General features: G+C 40.3%; 1 protein-coding gene across 4 annotated transcripts in view; it reads right to left on the bottom strand.

Moving 5' to 3' along the window:
• The window catches only part of LOC108941134 (LARGE xylosyl- and glucuronyltransferase 2-like), a 76,227-nt gene that overhangs the window by 43,403 nt on the left and 13,164 nt on the right, over nucleotides 1–19,660 (bottom strand). For 2 of the 4 annotated variants that reach the window (XM_029256226.1, XM_029256223.1), the window contains exon 1: nucleotides 10,445–10,881. The exons of 1 other annotated variant lie outside the window; for it this stretch is intronic. The gene's annotated coding sequence lies outside the window, so the exon portion shown is untranslated. Of the gene's footprint in view, nucleotides 1–2,328; nucleotides 2,374–10,444; nucleotides 10,882–19,660 lie in introns of those variants that run through there. One more of the 4 variants, XM_029256224.1, reaches the window with a different exon arrangement.

Here is a 19,660-nt window from a genome sequence, read left to right on the forward strand (position 1 = left end):
CAATTGAAGGTTAAGTAGAGTATGTACAGCCAGAGGTGAGATTTAAACCTGCAACCTTTTGTCCAAAAGTAGCGGCTTTAACCCCCGTGCTAACAGCTGTTCCTGTTTTCATGTTTTGCTTAATATTTGACAACTTACTTTAATTCAGCCCTTTTGTCCACTACAACGTCTGCTTCTGTGGCTTTGAGAATAATTTCTATCGGTCATATGTGAGAACTCATTGTCCACAGTATTCCTTCAGTTTATAGATGTTTTTATGAAGAAATAAGGAACTGAATGACCCCATTATGAGGAAACCCAGGGCTGGGAATAAGCAAATTTAAATTCCAATATATTTCCTAAATATTCTTGGAATAAGCTAAAGAAGATAAGTCTATGGCACAGTAGCAGTGGTGGGCTGAAGGCTCACCCTGTTTGCACTTGGCTCAGAATCTTTGTCATGGTGAGGCAAGACTGGAAGCACAAGCGCTGCTTTATGACAGTCTCCTTGTCATGGTAGGGCAAGGTTGGAAGCTAACTTGCAATTCTTCCTTTTGTCTGCCTGACATTCTACCATATTGCTGCAGGAAAGTTCAGCTCTGATGCGAAAACTGAACTGCATGTTCTTTAGACTACTGCTGTAAAGTTTACCAGATGTGTCATTGTGATAGAATAGTGCAGTGATTCAAAATATTTGCCATCTAGTGGAAAAATCTTTAAAACATCATTTTATCCATTCCCGCATAGATTAGTCATTTAGGCAAACTTTTGATTTTAGGCTTTTATTTCACAGCTGATTAGTTCTATGAAAATGTTGCTTGGTTTATATAATGATGTCATGTCTGTATGGTATAGTTAAGAAAGTGAATAGAATCTTAATGTGTAAAATTAGTGCAAGAATAGATTGTCGGTTTAATTTATTCTTCAAATAAAAATCCCATTATAGTGAAGAGATGGAACATAATCATTGTACAGAAATGAAAACAAACATCTTACTCAGAAAAAGACAAAAAATGCGGTTCTATTTAGTCTTCATATATCAATTAGGTTTAGTGAATCATCAGATGGCTAGCATAAAAACACAAATACAGACATAGTGAAGAACTGTTTGTACTCAGAAAGTCATCCTGGGTTTAGCAGACTTACTATTCATTAATACGTCAGTGTGGCATTTGGGTGAAGTATTTCTAATGACGCTCTACCAATCTGCTGCAGTTAGCATAATGAGTACAATGGGAATAAGCACGTCTTCATCCAGAACATTTGACCAGCTTCTGAATATCAGTATGATGAAAAAATATTAGAGAAGCTGAGTGTTTTAAAGTGCATGACTTTGAGTGCTTAGTGCATCATCCAGGGATGGAGGTTCCATCACCTGTTTGCAGATTAGGTTCTAGCATCATGTCTTTGGATTGTCTGCATTCTCTAACTGGTGTTCAAGGTGAATGCATCCTCGGATTATCATAGTCACTAAATTATACTTTGTTGTGACATGTATTTGTTCTCAGAATCCATAGACATATCTATTAGGCTACAGGTAGTGCCACTGTAAGGGATTTGAATGGTTAACAGGAGAGGTAAAGGACGTGGGATGTGTCAGGATCTGGGGTGTATAATTATTAGACTGAATTCAGTTCTGACTCTGTCCTTGTTGAATGGGTTAAAACTCATCACTGATTTTCCCTTGGAGACATCTGGAGAAAACCAAACTCAAAATACAAATGAAAGAAAGCTAGATAACCAAATATATTGAAAACCACTTCTCTGTGTATATTTTTCATACTCTCAAAGTACTGGGAGCAGATTATATTTCTTATTCACACTGTGGCCTGTTATCGGCAACATATTATAAAAACTTCTCAACCCAAAAAGCAAAGTTTATTGTTCTTTTCCATTTAGCAGTATGTGCTTTCAATTTGTTGCCCCTGACATTAAATTTATGGGCCAGAAAGGTAATGTAGAGTAGGATTCAGTAGCAAATTTTAATTAGTGAATTTATTTAGTTGTCCTTTCAATTACAAAAATTATACAGCATACTGCTTCACTGTTCACATTCTTTTTCTCTGTGGTGGAAAATACTGATTAAGGAACATGATGAACTCATCATGTTTTGTTAGAAATTACTGAATGTATTTAAAGAGTTAGTATTACTAGCTCCTCAAATAAACTTTTAAGGGCACAACTTCAGTGCCACCAAAACAAAATACCATGGAAATAGGAAACAGCCATTGCATTAATTTATACCCTGATGTCCCAACATTTCCCCTAGAGTACCTTTTTTTTTTTTTCTTCTCACGAATGTGGGAGATAAGAAATAGAAAGATAAGTGCAAAAGGTTACTGTGCTCACCTATGCTTGATAACAATTCAAGATTTGCAAAGCAGTCCTCCATGGCTGTCAAAGGTAAAACAAAGAAGAACCTTAAGATTTTATTGAGGTAAAAACTGTTTTTTTTTTCTACATCAGATACCAGACACAAACACTATTATTATTTTCATTGTTTTGCCAGTACTCCGCCTTCCCACCTTTGAGGCAATAACCTACAAATTACAAGGTCAGATACTTGACCAACCATAACAATCAGTGATAATGAAGGTGACCTCTCTTGGTCTGGTGACAGTTTGACCAACACCAAGTGTGAGAGGAATGCAGAAGTGTACCAAGTAAACCCCTTTATGAAAAATAAGAAAACAGAAGGAACAATACCACCTTAACACAATCTGTAAAAATGCCCAGATGCAGTCTAGCTGGTAAAATTTTGTAGATTTACTTAGTACTGCAAGGTCAAAAAACAAGAAACAAAGAAAAATGTGCATAAGACATTTCGTTAGTTCATGTTATGATCCTCTCCCCAAGCAACCTATTATACCACTGAATGATTCAATGATCATTTATTAATTCATTACCGATACCTGATTCTCCAGTGCTGGATTTGTGGTGTCCAGAACCAATCCCAAAAACATAGTGCACAAAGTAGGGTACACACCGGACTGGATGCTAGTCCATTACAGGTCAATCACTCAGACTCATTCACGCTCAAATATACACACTAAGGACAATTTAGAGTGACCAATTAAAATGAACCATGTCTTTGGACTGTGAGAGGAAAAGAGGACTCGGAATACTTGATCACAAACATGTGGAGAACTTGGAAAATTAAACGTAAGCTGAGCTGGATTCAAATCCATGTCTGAACCAACAGCCCAGCTGATGTGTGGCACCATCATACCACCCTACTAAAATTTTTCATTTTACTTATCTGAATACTGGACTGGTGGTGGTGCAGTGGGTTTGACCAGGGCCTGCTCTCTGGTGGGTCTGGGGTTCAAGTCCTGGATGCATCCCCTCCAGCCTTGTGCCCTCTGTTGCTGGGTTAGGCTCTGGTTTACTGCAACCCTGCTTGGGATAAGTGGCTTGAGACAATGTGTGTCTGTGAGAGTATTGTATCATATAGTTGAAGGTCAAGTGCTTCCAAGTTACTTGGATAGCAACCATCCTTGAAGTGGAAGCCTCTTAGTTACAGATCCTTATCCTTCAACATTGCACTACCAACTGCCTTTCTTTTACAGTGCTTGATCCCCAGGGCTCTCACATCATATATTCAAACCTATTTCAGACAGGTTACTTCTCTGTACCTTTACCCTTCAGCAGTCCGCCTCCTGCCTTTGGTGTAACCGAACCTTCTCTCAAAAATCCAGGTGAAAACAGGTGCTGTTAAGCTCTGCTGGTTCAATTTGCTTTCTTTGTTTGTGTGATTTACTCCTTCACAAGGCAGTCAGTTATAAATCAGGAGTTCTTGTTTTCTTTTCCTTTTCTCCTGTTCACATACTCTATAGAACATATTAAGATACTGCTTTCTCCTGTGAATTTGATTTGATTCTTGCATATCCTTCCATAGAATAAACTGTCCTGGCATTCATATGATTTGAGGAACCATTTCTCTCTGTTCTTAAGAAAGGTATTCTCAAGCTTATTTCTACACCACAAGAATGAATTTAAAAGGCAAAATTACAACGGAATCCATTAAAGCACCTTCCAATCTAAAACATAATTGTTTTAATTTCATATTGTGGAAAAAATTACTTTTTTTCATACCCCCTTCTGCACTATTCAAGAGACCTCCTACTGTTGCAGAAATACCATGTACATATTAACTGTTGATGAACTATGAAAAACATATTAGATTGGCTGGCTGAGAAACAACGTGCTTGAAATTTTGAATTCTTTTCTTTTACTTCCACCTGCAATACCATATATAAGTCTACATGAATCAAACACGTGTGAAATATTCTGTCTTTGTACACTGTACTCCACAAAGCGCTTTGAAAGTATCTTTCCTCAGATAATGCCTCAACCGTCAGATCAAGAAAATTTCCAAGCATAAAAACTAAGATGCACTGCAAAGTCAAACTAGGGAAAAACATGTCATCAAAATATTATGTTCTCGGAATATAAAATTTCCATGCAGAGCATATTTACCGCATTTTCTTTGACATAATGACTACAGAGTACACGACTTCCGATACGTTTAAGTTCAGATCTTAGTCAAAGCGTGATGACATAGAACGACCTGTGAAAGATATTACGTTTGAACTTAACGTGTCTTACAAAATTCATTCAGATTATATAGAATGTATTTTTTACAAGGCCTGTTCCAAGTTAGACACTTTAAACCCCTGTTAATTAATTCAGCTACAAAATATACACAGAAGCTAATAAAGAACATTAATTATAATTGAAGGGAACCAGTTAATGATATAAAACTAGAAATCTGAATTAAGAAGGCCGAAAGGTAGCAGACAAAGGAGAGGAAAAAACCCTTAGGCTACTACAGGAGAGGAGAACCTCAGGGGTTATAAAACCCATCTGCTGGTCACCTTCCCAGGCATGTTAACCTTGCCCAAGGTGGAAAAGTTTTACTTTTGTGTTAGCAGACATTCTTAAACTACCTTTAAAACACAATACTTTAGCATTGTTACTCTTAGCTGATACATTTGTCCAAAACACCTTACAACATTAGGCTTGCAAAATAAATGCAAGTGGAAGAAATATTTAATAATTTAATAATGAAATAATTATTTAAAATCTGTACAAATTAAGTAAGAATAATTAAAAATCTGCTTTAGCTGATGCCTAGCGGATGACATGAAAAATTCTGTGAAAATGATGATTCCCTTAAGGGGGTGCAGTAGCGCAGTGGGTTGGACTGGCGTCTTCCTCTCGGGTGGGTCTGGGGTTCGAGTCCTGCTTGGGGTGCCTTGTGGTAGACTAGCATCCTGTCCTGGGTGTGTCCCCTGAGTTGCCGGGTAGGCTCTGGTTCCCCGTGACCCCATTTGGGACAAGCGGTTCAGAAAGTGCGCGTGCTTTAAATACACTGAAAAATGATAAAGTCTCTCATGCCTTTGTCAGCACTTTAACTTCAAGAGGAAGAACTTACTTTGAAGAGAAAGCAGAATTACAAAGATTAACAGAGGGAATAAATAAAATTAAGAAGAAAATGTGTGAATTTGTTCGTGAGCTGTTGTTCACCAACTCAGTGTCCATATGAAAGGGAGGCTTTAGGTCCTGCTGATGCCATTGTTACACTGCTTACAGCTTCGAGCTGCATTGCTGTGACCTGAGAAAGGGTGACAACAGATTAACTGGACAGAATGTGATGAAAACATGTCAGCTGGCAGAGGCCTTCCAGCCCTTCGGAGGTAAAGCTTTTACTGTGGTTATGCCACATATTTTGTGTCTTCTTAAAAATACCTGGGAGCTGTTTATTGCAACATACAATAGACTTGGTGATGTGTATAACATAAATGCTCGGGCAGCTGGTGGTGTAGTGGTTTGAGTCTCTGCCTTAGGATCCTGAGGTTGCATGTTTGATCCTTACCTCTAGCTGTAGTACTCTTGAGCAATGTATTTACCCTAAACTGCTCCAGTAAAATTACCCAGCTGTGTAAATGGGTAAGTAATTGTTAGATGCTTTGGAGAAAAGCACTGGCTAAATGATAAAATGTAAGAATTAAAAAGATGTGAGACATCTTCAACAGATTGTTATGGGTGGTCTTTTATGTGAATAGTATAAACCTTTATTTTCACTGAGCCAGCAATACAGCAGAGCCGTAGCCTATGAATCTACCAATTCAGTATCTCTGAAGAAGGCGCACAGACACACTAAGAGACAACAACACAATTTCAATTAACACGAAGAGATATGTGCAAAACAATCTAATTCCCCTCGCCAAAGAACAACTTTAATTCAGCCGATAATATAAGAAGAGGATAAACAATCCTCAACGGAGAAAGATTACTCTTTGTGGAGAAAGACTGCCTATGCATCTTTTTCAGGTGGACTTCTGTTGTTCTAGCAGGATTTATGTATTGTGACTGAATTCCCTTTTAAACTAATGGACAAATAAGGATCTTATGCAGAGGAAGAATTTAAAGAAAGGACTAAGGACAATAGTTAACTACTGAAGGACACCTCTGTCACGGAAACCATCTGCATTCAGTAAGTGTCCAACGGGAAAGTAATATTTGTAAAATGTTTGGTAAAATACAGTACAGAGAGCACTCGGTGACTTGCACATTAGTCAGCCTTTACATTCTGGTCTTTTTTCTTCATGGTTCCTTAAAAGCTTTGGGTCTTGGATGAGAAAAGGGATCAGAGCTGCCAGTGGACAGGACTTCCCGAAGAGAGAAAGCCATTAACCTTCAACAAATAAATATTTATCGAGCTGTTTGTATGACAGCACACAATTTCAGAAAACATCCAGAAAGGCCCGGTGTTCTCATGAGACACGGAACTTCCAGTACAGCTTTTGTTTTTAAAAGACTATTCCTCCCACTCAAAAGGAGTGTCTTTAAAAGTATGGCTGTCAGTCGAGCCTGAAAAAAAAAATAAAAAACACTCAATTGACAAGCAGAGGTTGGAAGAGGCAAGAGTCTTTTACTGCACTATTTGAGCTTAAATACATTTCTGGAGAAACTTTTCAGAGTACTTCTTTCATCTACACTTTTTATCTTTAGTCAGATATATTAACATGTTGAATTCGGTATCCTCAATATCTTTTACTTACTAGTGCCCTAGAATGAATTACTAACTTTTGTGTCATATGCGATGAGGTCTTTCCTTTATTCGCTTTGTGTTGCAGTTATAGCATTTTTCAACCCTTCCACCCATATTATACAAGTATGCTGACCAGTCATGCCTCCTACAATACACCTTCTGTCATTGCAGTTCTGCTCAAGACAAATGGTTATTGAAATTAGATGGATGGATGGACGAATGTTTGCTCAAACCCTGCAACACATTGTGAAGAAGGCTTTGGAACAAAATGTGCCAATTTTTTCTCATATTGTAATAAACACATATTCAACTGTGCGTGCTGTGCTACCTACATACTGTACCATTCCACTCATTTTGGAAGGATCCAGCACTCAGAGTAATATTTTTCCAAATCTCAACAACCATGTATTTCTGAAGTTTTGACTACTCTACCCACCTCTGCTCAAAGAAGAAAAACACATAATGGGCAAATAAAATGACCTGTATTCTATGTTCTCTGACATGAAGAAAAGAAGTCCTCAAACAACCATTTCAGTGTTAAAAAAAGATATATATATATAAGATCCTGTGGGACTTCCAGATCCAGACTGACAAACTGGTAATGGCTAACCAACCGGACATAGTAGTGGTGGACAAACAGAGGAAGAAAGCCGTAGTGATAGATGTCGCCATCCCAAGCGATGGCAACGTCAGAAAGAAAGAACATGAGAAGCTTGAGAAATACAAAGGACTGATAGAGGAGCTAGAAAAGATGTGGAAGGTGAAGGCAACAGTGGCCCCCGTGGTAATCGGAACACTTGGGGCTGTGACCCCTAAGCTAGGAGAGTGGCTCCAGCAGATCCCGGGAACAACATCCGAGATCTCTGTCCAGAAGAGCGCGGTCCTAGGAACAGCTAAAATACTCTGCAGAACCCTCAAGCTCCCAAGCCTCTGGTAGAGGACCCGAGCTTGAAGGAGTGGGGAAATTTTTTTTTTTAGCTGTCTGTTGGCTTTTGTTCATGCATACCAGTGTGAGGCATACATAAAGTCGATTTTATCTTACTGCTTGTCAGAGCCTTGAAATATAACAAGTTCATCTACATTTAAGAATTTTTTTGTTTTATCTTTAAAAAAAAAATTGCATATGATTTTTGGCACACATATTCTTTAACCATAATTCTCAGATCATTTAAGAGAAATTCAAAGAAACTGACAAAGAATTGCGATGTCCCATTATTTCAGGATAAATGTAAAGATCTGTGCATTGAGGACCAAGGTTTACTAAAGTGTTTAGTTAAATGTTACTGTGATGTTTAATTAAATATAGTAGGGCAAATGTTTTACCACTTTTCCACATATGTAATAATTGAAAGCAAACATATTTTATTATCATTTTTATTTTAAATGTCCTACCTTAACTGATTTCTGGGAGCCCATCCTGTTTTAGGAGGGAATGTTATTTTTGAACTATCCACACTGTGAGGAAAACTTATTTAATAGAAAATAATAGTTACGTTACTACTTACCTCTACTGCTGGCAACCCAAATTCATCATTGATCAGAAACATATATATATTATGACGTCACCAAATGTTCTTCGCTCGTGTCTTTGGAACAATTTTAAGCACAGACATTTTCCAGATGTTTATAATTTTATTTTTTTATGTTCAATTATGTGCATTTTGTTTGTTTAATATTAATATTTAATTTGAAACAAATATGAAATGTTTAGTTGGCCTTAAACTATATAATCCTGAAAGCCTAACTGAGAAAAACTTGCTTTTTCTGGGCCTTCACAAACAGAGACTGTAGGCTCTGCTAATGCTGCTGAGCAATACCGACCATGGACGCCCGTTTCACTTGATTAACATTCTACATCATGAGCACAGCTCATTGTGTTGATCAGTCAGGTGTAAATATACACATTTTATAGCTGCTCTTATTAATGCTGACAAAACATGATTAAAAAGATGATTGTACCTATTCCAAGAACACTTGAAGAGGCAAGTACTCTAAACAATGACTACTGGTTACTCAGTTAGGGGGGCACGGTGGTGCAGTGGGCTGGGCCTGGTCCTGCTTTCTGGTGGGTCTTGGGTTCGAGCCCCGCTTGGGGTGCCTTGTAAGTGACTGTCGCCCTGTCCTGGGTGTGTCCCTGTCCCCTCCCCCTCCTGCCTTGCGCCCTGGTTTGCCGAATTAGGCTCCGGCTCGCTGCGACCCCACTTGGGACAAGCTGTTTCAGACTGTGTGTGTGATGTTTGCTTGCTTTCTGTTTTTTCTCTTTCTCTTCTCCAAAACAACGTACAGTGTCAAGCTACCTCAAATTATTCACCTATTTACACAGCTGGGTAATTTTTATTGGAGTAATTTATGGTAAGCGTCTTGCTCAAGGCTACTAGAGTAGGAGATTCAAATCTGCGACCTCTGAGGCCAAAGGTGGCAGTGTCACACCACTACGCTACCAGCTGAACCATGTTAGACTCATAACATGGGGACAAATTCTATTAAAGACACAGGCTGGTCAATTAAACGGTTTCCTAATCATCGCAACACCGGGAAAATGTGTAATGACATCATTTTGATTAAATGTTCATTACTGCTCAATGGTACAAATTTATAAAAATGGGCATTACATGTTTCTAGAGATGCACACATAGAAAATCAAGAACCTGTCCTTACTCTCCAGTTCCTATGGCTTACTGATTTAGAACCTATGTAAAGCATTCTTCTCCCTGTCCACGTGTTCCCCATTTTGCGGCGTGACTGCAAGCACATCTGCCTTTTACAGAAGCAAAATGTATATGGACATAAATGAAGGATCTATTTGGATGGGTAGCTGGGTCGGCTCTTAAGTCCCTAAATTTTTTATCAACCCTCGTGAAAAAGAGGGAGGAAATATTTACAGTGGCTGAGAATTCCTTTTATCTGTTTTACAAGTGTCGAAAAGCAGATCTTGTGGAGTAGGAAGAACGATGGCAAGGGAAACAAGATGATGCACTTTTGCCATGCATCAAATTCATGCTACGCAAAATCCCTCTACAGATGGGTTTTTTCCTAAATTCTAATAAGTGTATGCAGAAAGGAGACTAAGCAATGGATGGGCGTTCTTTGGCCACATGGAAGCAGATGGGTAGATGTGCTGCAAAGGAAAATACTCTAGGTAACAGGGTATCTTGATGGAATCAAATGCCAGGAGTTATAGTGTAATTCAAATTAACAAATTTGTTTTCACAGCCTCAAATATACTTTGCTACTTTGAGCCGCACGATATTTATAACGTCTAACATGGAAATGAGCTCATCCTTGATTCAGGATCGGCACTTGTAAACCAAAGGCAACTTAAAACGTTCTTCAGGGCAAAACCAAAAGCACCCTTTACCTGCAGCCAACAACAGCAACACAAGTCATGTACGAGATTGGGAGCCTCACCTGTCCGCACAAGGTGCTTCCGGGGAAGGGAGGGCGGGGGTTCGCTGGTGTTCCCTCCAATAGCTGTCGAGTTTCCTTTCACTGCTGTTTCCAGCCAAATTAAATGTAAGTCCCAGGACTGGTGACCCAGGCGCAAGATGATATGTGGCTGAGATGTAGCTACCGGAATGAAACAATCTCACTGGAGCAGTGGATGAGGAAGAAGGAGAAACAGCACGGTGCCTCCATAGTGCGTCAAAAGAAGTGCGGAATTACAAAACCAAGCAAACAAAACAGAAGCAGAAGGGGGAAAAAGAGAAATCAAGGCAGGATTTCCCTGGGTGTGTGTGCCAGAGGCTCTGGGAGCCGGCTCAGCAAATAAGGTAGGCAGAGATCGAGCGAGGAAGGAGGTGACAGACAGCAAAGCCTGTGATGCAGGTGAAAGAAAGAGCTGAAGACCTCTCTCTCCTTCTCTCTCTCTCTCTCTCTCTCTCTCTCTCTCTCTCTCTCTCTCTCTCTATCTTTCTCACTCTCTCACACACACACACACACACACACACACACACACACACACACACTGTCTCCACTGAAAGGTCCTGGTGGGCTTTACCAACACCGACTAGCTTCCAGGGAGAAGTAACAATTTGAAAGGGTGGACCCCCACCCCCGTAATCCCAGGCATCCCTTCTAAGGCCCCCAAACCCCCACCCTGATGTACACAATGAATAGAAGACCCCTCCCCCGCGCTGACCCCTCCCCCAGTGTGACCTCTACACGGTGTCCCTTCTGGTCAGCGTGGTGGTGGTGTTGCCAAAGACTCATATTTAAAACAGTAACATGAGGGAGGGCAAACATGGTCTATTGGCAACCAGAGGGTTAATGAGGTTGGGCTTAAGATCAGTTTATCTCACACTACTGAAACATCGGGGCTTCGCCAATTTGAGTTGCAGAAATTAATTGTGATTAACTTCACCTCTTACTGTTTAAAAAATCACTTGTCACGTAGTTGTGAATGAATCTCCCTTTTGTCTGATAACTGAGACACATTTTACAGTTTCAATCAGCAGAGCAAAGAAGCCAAATTAACAGAAAACACACACACTTTCTGAATCACTTGTCCCATACGGGGTAGCGGAGCCTACCTGGCAACACAGGGTGTAAGGCCGGAGGGGGAAGGGACACACCCAGGACAGGACATCAGTCTGTCACAAGGTACCCCAAGCGGGACTCAAACCCCAGACCCACGGGAGAGCAGGACCCGGTCCAACCCACTGCGCCACCACACCCGTTAACACAAAGTGATGTTGCAAATTATAATAAAACAAATGAAAAATTATGAGGTAAGATAAGCTGACAAGAATGATTTTGACAGAAGCATTGCCATGAAAGTACTTGTCATAAATTCAAAGCAATTTTAACAAACAAAATTTCATTACAGAAGGGGAGTTGTAGATTGGGAGCAACTTCTATTCACAATTTCCCAAAAACTAATCATTTTCATAAATCAAAGACAAAGGGTGGAAAAATTATATGTCAGATGACATGGAAACCTTGACAATATCACGTTTCTCATTGACAATGAATAATTTATTTAAAATATGCTTGCTTCAATACCCTGATGTTTCAGGTGCAGAGTGAGTGCACAGAATTGGAACATGAAAATACACACACACACACACACACACACACACACACACATTTTCAGAACCGCTTGTCCCTTACGGGGTCACGGGGAACCGGAGCCTACCCGGCAACACAGGGGCGTAAGGCCGGAGGGGGAAGGGGACACACCCAGGACGGGACGCCAGTCCGCCGCAAGGCACCCCAAGCGGGACTTGAACCCCAGCCCCACCGGAGGACAGGACTGCGGTCCAACCCACTGCGCCACCGCACCCCCTAACACACACACACACACACACACACACACACACACACACACACACATTTTCAGAACCGCTTGTCCCATACGGGGTCACGGGGAACCGGAGCCTACCCGGGAACACAGGGGCGTAAGGCCGGAGGGGGAGGGAACACACCCAGGACGGGACGCCAGTCCGTCGCAAGGCACCCCAAGCGGGACTTGAACCCCAGACCCACCGGACAGCAGGACAGTGGTCCAACCCACTGCGCCACCGCACCCCCTCACCCCCTAACATAAAAATATATATTTGTAATTTTATATATATATATATACACACACACACATTTATATTTATATATAAATAAATACATATGTATTTATTTATTGATTTTTATGTCATCTGACATAAAATACATATATACATATATACAAATTGCATAGCACCCACATTTACAAGGACAAATATTAAAGAAGTCCTCAGAACACTGCGGTCATTTATGCCCATACTACACAAGGCGTGCACTGCTTCATTTGACACCGGCACTGTAGATGTGAAGAGAGCAATGAGCAGAGTGTGGGCATCCTTGCGGGCTGTCACTGATGGGAAGCCTTCTGCAACGAGGACGCAAGCCAGACAGGTCGGGGGGTCCCGGGGGTGTCGGCACTTTAAATAATAAGGCAGTCGCATATGCCATTTTGGCCCGGGGACAGGCGGAACTGTCTGTTCTAGTCCGTGCCTGAATCAGTCCTCGGCTCACTCGGAGCCCTGCAAGTTTTTTTCTTTAGGACCAGTCAGAACACATTAGCCTCAAGCTCAAGCAAACGTGAATCCTTGGAGGAGGCCGGGTAACTTCTGGCGCTTAAGTACCGCGATGCACCCGGCACCCGGCCTCCGTGACCCCCCCAGGCCCCCCAAACACATACGCGGCAGAGGCTTCAAAGAGTCCCACAGCAGAAAGCTGTGAAAACGCACAAAACAGTATCAGTTGTTTAACACGGAAGCTGAGCATTGATCAGCACCGCAGGGAAAGCAGTAGGCTGGTAAAGGCTGCTGTGGGAGAAAGGGCTGAAGGGCAGTGTGGCCAGTGAGGCAGCTGGAACCCAAATGGAGATGATCAATGATGTAACGAGTAGAAGAGATGTGTCCTTCGAAATTCACTACCTGATACGTCAGAATAAGAGATATGTCGCGTCTTCATGATGTCATGGGCATCTATTTTTAATATATTCCGTACGACGTAATTATCTGCCAAGTCATTTTTCATGTACTAAAAGATGATATATTCATGTTATGTAATGAAAGCTGTTCATCCTTTAAAAAATGAGGGTCATTTACTTATACGCTCAATGTTGTACTTGAAGTTTTAAAGAGTTAATTATGAGTTACTGAGCGCTGCATTTGGCTTAGAATGTTTAGCTTAATCTAAAATTCCAGTTGAAATGTTACCTTCTTTGCTCTAATTCAACAATTTAGTCCCCATTTTGTCTTTCTGTGAGATCTGAAGATTAATCTTGAGGTTAGAACACAAAGTTCTTTTGAATGACATTATAAAAGCGAAGGAAAGTGGCCTCTGTTTATTTGTGAACTGAAAGCCCCATTAGTGCACTTTAACGTGGAGTCACAGGCAAGTCAGAGTTCATTCCTGGAAATTTTTCAGTGAAAATACAAAGGTTAAAGCCACAAATTCTTCATGCCATGCAGTCTTGCCCTCAGAATATTTGCCTCGATCACTGGAAGCAACAAGGGGATCGCTGACCCGTGAAAGAGTTTAGAAATGAAACAGCTTGCGGTCAGCATGACCGAGGCAAACAGTGAGGTGCTGTGGGGTGACCACTGCCACTCAGAGGAGGTATGCGTCACCAATCCTGCCCCCAGCCTCTGATGCTGCCGGATTGGATGGAACTGCGTCATGGAAAGAGCAATCCAGGAGACCCTGCTGTCATGAAGAGTCAGGAGTCTCCTTCCATGCTCGTCCACCTCCGTCTTCATGGTTACTCAGTCATGCCCCTAAACCGCACTGAAAGCAACCTTCTGTTATTTCAAACACAGGGCATCACAGGTTAAAATAATTTTAGAGATCACTTTAGAAATCATCTGAGGTATCCATGCAAAGCAAAATTCAGAGTTAATGTTAAAAAAACTGCTGCCTTGATACTGTGAAACGAGGATGCCTAATGTGGAGTACTTGTTCTAATGAGCATGGAATGCGCTATACAGAGCAACATTGCAGATATGGTCCTCAGTCTGCACAGTGTTTTAGCAAGGAATAGAAACCTTTGTTTAGATAGAAGGTACTTAATATCTGTTAATAAAGGGCTAGTACATAATAATTGTGAACATGAACATAACAATAACTATGAGTTCATTAATGACCAGCTACTCTTAAACAGCTCGTCATCGGGTCTAATGATATCCATACAGTGATAGAAAATTGGGTAAGGGCATGATATTAGTTGGGCTTTGTTGTACACCCCGAAGCATACTGAACCCCACACACGGGGGCACACTGGAGTGCTTGAGCAGATGGTGGCAGAGAGGGAGGCAGATGGCGCTTCACTGACGGGCAAAGCGGTGCTGTATTACTGGCTCCCCCCATTTAATCCCATCTCATCCTAATCAGGTCCAGGTAAGGAGGACGTTTTCAGTAGCAAAGAAAGAGCACGTTGGCTTTTTTTGCTATGCTCATATTTCAGTCACACCCTTCAACCCCATCTGAGAAACTGAAGAATCTAAACAGCAACTTTGTGAAATTTGTGATTTTCTCAGAAAAGTTTTACAAACTGAACTGCACAAATGATGTAATACTTTGGTACAACGCTTTAAATGTGGTAAGAGCATTACTTTCACCAGAGTTACGAGTGAGACAGACGTGTACACATAGTGTCTGCTATGAAAAAGTTAGCTCCACTGAGAGGGGAAAAATCCTCGGCTCCTTGAAAAGTTGAGCGTTCACTGACAGTGACTATTCATCCAAATGTTCACACAGTTCCAAAGGCACTGGCAAAATTCATTGTGCCGTCAACATCATAACGCAGAGAAAAAATTTACGATGGTGCCACTTCCAAATAAAATTCTTAAAAAAAACTTCATGCTTTCTTTGTGTAAAGTCAGGGGGTTTCAGAATTAATTACTCGCTATAGTTAAAATAAATGTATGGGTTTATAAACCAGTGTGCAGAACATAAAAGCAACATGGTCATACCAAACATGGAGAAAGTATGAATGTACTTTTATAAAAAAAAAAAAAAAAAATTGATGTAAATTACAGGCCGTGCAAGCTTTGGTGGGGTCATCATGCTTGGGGATTACAGAAATTTGTTCAAAGGTAGCATAGTATGCATGTTCTCCTTAGGCATACATTGTACCTATGTGCCTATGCAGCATTTCACCATGCAGCAAGGAAGGGGCATGGCTATGCTGTCATAGTTCACAGAATAGCCTATAACTCACCTACCTGTAAAGTGGAAAATAAAGTAAAACTATTAAAAACGAGACAGGCTAGTAGAGAGAAGTTGTTGACAAAACATGTGTACCATTTTAAATCGTTATGCAGATTATATGTTACATTTCCAAAGATTAACTGCACTGTGTGAACTGACTGCCTTTCCTGACTTAAAGATATTAGGTTTGATAGTTGAACCCATCAGGGGGGTTGAAGTTTGTACTACAGGAGATTCCTTGCTATCTCTCCAAAACAGGTGGAACAAAACAAAGGCGTTCATTTCAATTAGGAAAAAAGAACAGTACCTCTCCATCAACCGTACATGGAGGCGACAGAACACTAGAGGGGCCGTGATGAAAGGAAACAAATAATCTTTTTTTCGATAGCTACCTCCTTGACTCAATCCTCTTTCGGCATAATCCCTAGAACAACCTTCGCTTCACTTCCTGCCTGTCTCCCAGGTTACCAGAGTAGGTGCACTTCCTCTCCGGTTAAATAAAATGCCGGGTGGACTGGGTTCATTTGGGGAACTGAAGTGGGATTAAAACAAGATTTCAGAAAGAATCAGCTTCTTCACTAAACTGTATGACGTTATATTACAAAGGTCTCCATCTACTCCATGGCTGCTTTTTTGCCTTTGCATTTGTTTCTTTCAAACAGGAAACACTTGTCATATTGAAATTAAACTGTACAAATAATAAAATCAGTCACTGGCCACTATTTAGGATATGAATAAATACTTTTGCGATTGAAAGTGTTACTTTACCATGCAAGAGACTTAGACATATCGGTTTTTTAAAGAAAGGGCTTGTAGGGCAAGGAATAGCATTTATCCGATGAAGGTTGTGCTGAATGAAATTAGCATGGTAATTAGTTTCTTTAGGTATGAAGGCTCTAGGTCATTGTAACATCAGTTGAGAAACTAAGGGAGAACTCCAGGGAAGCAAAAACAAGTGTATGTCAGAACAGCACTTCAAAGTTCAGCTAATCCTGCAGTTTTGCCTATTAACCTACTGCGGTGAAATCCCAGCTGTTATAAAACATCTTTGAAACCCCAACTGTGGAGAAACTCTGCACTGAGATCTAACTGTTGTCATGACAAGGGAAAATACTGTTCGCTGGAACAAAAAAATGCATGGCTGTGTTTCTCTTTAATACAGTCAAAAATGTGATAATGAGCCCAGATATTCAAAACAGATAATCTAGAAAAACATGCATACCTTCATCAAATTTCAATAGCTGCTTGTCCTGAAAAAGGTTGAAGTGAAGTGGAGCCTATTGCACAGGCACCGGGCAGAAGGCTTGTAGGGATACACTCTGGATGGGATGCCAGGGGTAGGGTAGCGTAGCCTACTGTAGGCTAGCCCCATATACACACACATACACTAAAAGGTATTTAGAATGTTATTTCACCTGAAGTGCATGTCTCTGGACTGTGGGAGGAAACCCACACAGACATGGGGAAAACATGCACACTCCATCTAGACTGAGCATATTCTCTCACACCACCAGGTACTGTGAAGCAACAGGACTTATCACTGCACCACAGTGTTGAGAAATGTGATTTGTGTATTCTGGAACTCACACACACACACACACACACACACTGCCTGAAACCACCTGTCCTGAGTAGGGGGTCACAGGAAACCAGAGCCTAACCCAGCAAGACAGGGCACAAGGCTGGAGGGGACACACCCCAGACAGGACACCAGTCCATCACAAGGCACCCCAAGCAGGGCTTGAACCCCAGACCTGCCATAGAGCAGGACCTGGCCAAACCCACTGTGCCACTACACCCCCATTCTGGAATTTCAAAGATATACATAATTAATGGAAATGTGAAGGTTAGGTCCACATAGGAGCTGTGCTAAGACCTTGCTTTACCTCTTATTCATCTCAACACAAAAGCTCCTTTCTAATTTACAGGCCATAATAGCTTTTGGAAAACATGCAGCAATTGCACATAACAAAAGACCTTGGGAACAGCAGCTTGGTGAGATATTTACACAGGTGAGGTAAGAACACAAATGTAAGAAAAACTGGTTAGTGACATTGTTAAAACAGTGTTTCTCAGACAAAGTGTTGATCTTCCAACCATCAAGCAAGCGCCACAATGCATATTTGTTTCCCCTGGATACAGACAATAATGCTTTTACTTAGAAACACTTTGCTGTTGTTTCATGTTCAAAAGCTGCCCTTTAATTACAAAAAAATGATTAAAAAATCTGAATAGTTCAGGATTCCAATAGAGAAATGTTAAAAATTTTTTTTTTCAGATTTGAAAGACACCCAACAAACTTAACACATATGAAAAAAGGCATGCTCTGCATGACCTTGCATATTCATTTCTTCACATAGTCACACTAAATTTTTAATGGAAATGCTGCCACTTCTAAGAAGGAAAAATGTTTATGAACTCAGATTTTTTTCTTCTCCACATTCTGTCCTGATTCTCAAAACTGAACTGACAAGCGTTCATTGGACCAACTTAGGAATTCATGAAATGCTCAGAATTGTGTTACCTTAAAATAAACCAAGTTAAATGGGATTTTACATGGCAGAGTGAGCAACAAAATGATACCCCGAAGGCTGACATAATCACTGTTTCTAAACTCTGTTCCACATTTCCAATATGGAGAACAAATACAAATAACACTATGACCTTTCCTTAAACTGGAAAATTAAAAATACTGCATAAGCAGTGTAAAAAAGAACCCCACTCTCCCCGACTGTCTTTTTGCTCTTTCTCTATGTCAGAAGAATTTCGGTTTCTTCAATGTCCATTTACAACTAACGATTCTGTTATAACATAATGCGTGTATCAAGAGTGATTCAAGACAGAGATTCAGTTGATTCAAGATTAGTTTACTCAGGTGTCCCGAGTGCAAGTGTATTTTGTGATTTATTTTTCACATTTTAACATTTTCTTTAACATTTAAATCTTTAATCTTAGAGTTAAGGAAGAAAAACTGGTTTTATCGAATTAAGCTAAAGCTACACTTATTAAAGGCTACAGTTCATATTTTTATACTCTGAAAAGAGCATACAAATCTGGGGTTGGTATTATTTTTAGCAATTCATGTTAAAAGGCCAAACTGACAGAGAGGACAAAAAATAAATCTGAGATCTTCTGGAGCATGCATGACATTAAAATGTAAAGTTGTATTTGTTTAAAAAAAAAAAAAAAAATCAAAACTTTGTTCTGAGAAATAAAAACAATAAACTTGAAGCAAAACTTAGAATAAATACATATTTCTGGTAATTACGTTCAATACTTTGTGACTGCATGTAAAATTCCATTCCAATATATGCTGGGCAAAATTTTCAGCATCTTTGTGATTCTAGGTTTTTAAGATGATGCAACACAAAGTTGGTAGGATGCAAATAAATATAGCTTAAATGTTACTTTAGGCAGAATGACTGGAAAAACCTTGATACTGAAAGTATTTCCCTGATCCCCAAAGTCCTGTGCTGTATCAAAAATTATTGCTGTAGAAGGTTTTTTCCCCCTCTTACATGTGTCAGCCTGTCAGTTATTGATTAATTAACTTACAGATTTTCAGGCTCCACCAGTAATAAAAACCAGTGAACTACTGCTTCAATCTTGATGTGTCTTTTCAGTGTTGAGATGGTCGATTCATATTGCAGTGGACTTTCAATGGATTTTTTGTTTGTGCTTTATATGGCATAGCCCCCTTTTAATGACACTGTCCAAAAAATTACCGATGTGTTGAAAATTTATGGATACCAAAACGGCAGGTGAAATCTGATATTAGATGGGAATATAACATTCACTTCCACCCTATGTGCCAGTTTTTTTGAGTGTCTGCTAGAAATCCAGCGGGCTTCACCCTTGTGGTTAGAATGGGAAAAGAACTGGGAAAAACAAATTGCTTAAGTTCTGACTCTACCGGTGATGCTAAATAAATAAAGA

The sequence above is a fragment of the Scleropages formosus genome, chromosome 11, assembly GCF_900964775.1.
Source record: "Scleropages formosus chromosome 11, fSclFor1.1, whole genome shotgun sequence".
NCBI lineage: Eukaryota > Metazoa > Chordata > Actinopteri > Osteoglossiformes > Osteoglossidae > Scleropages > Scleropages formosus.